Genomic DNA, 942 nt, shown 5'->3' on the forward strand with positions numbered 1-942 from the left:
TGGTACATTCAAAGTCATAATTTCTTCCTCTTGGTAGTTATAAAGCATTAATTGAGTTTTGTGTCTGCTGGTGGTGCAATGATGACTAATGTAGATGGCAGTTTATTGTATATTTGCCACAGCTGACTGATCATAAATAAGTGTCGATCATTATAACTTTTATATGCACGAATCTCTGTGTCGTTCTGTTTGATAATGACAGTAAAACTTCCACAGGTCCAAGCTGAAAACTCGCATCCAGGACAGTGAAGGAAAACCACAGAGCTTCCAGGTAACATAACAACAGAGTTGCAAGGTTACGGACCATAGTTGGGGTTAAATATTACTAAAAGTACGATTAAATGTACATGCGCATTTCTCAAGGGAACATGGACAAGGAACAGGAGTAATCAAAAGAAAAAAATATATAAATATTAAGAGAGAACAGGAAGAATTACACACAACACAACACAACTAACCATTTAATGAATAGACAAAAACAGAAAAGACAAAATAGCACTTATTTATGAAGTAATAAGTTGATGTAAGAAAAAATTAAAAAATCTTTTTATATAGAGGAAAATTTGCATAATATAACAGTAACAATGCAATAGAAAAGATCTGCTTTGCAGAACATATGTCATTAATATGTGACGTCTTTTTTAAGCCTAATTCAAACTACATTTTGACAAAATCTCTCTCATGTGTGCGGTGAGATGTAATTTTCTGTCTGTCTCATAGATTTCCATCAACATCACAGAGGCCAGACAGCTGGTGGGGGAAAACATCGACCCCAGTGTGGTGATTGAGATTGGTGATGAGAAGAAACAGACCTCAGTCAAAGAAGGAACCAACGCTCCCTTTTACAATGAGGTCGGATTCAATGACGAACTGACGAACTGTCCTTCTGCGTATGTAGGTTTGAGTTTGCTAACCGCCCTGCTCCTCTCTTCGTTCCGTTAG

The sequence above is a fragment of the Xiphias gladius genome, chromosome 16, assembly GCF_016859285.1.
Source record: "Xiphias gladius isolate SHS-SW01 ecotype Sanya breed wild chromosome 16, ASM1685928v1, whole genome shotgun sequence".
NCBI classification, from domain to species: domain Eukaryota; kingdom Metazoa; phylum Chordata; class Actinopteri; order Istiophoriformes; family Xiphiidae; genus Xiphias; species Xiphias gladius.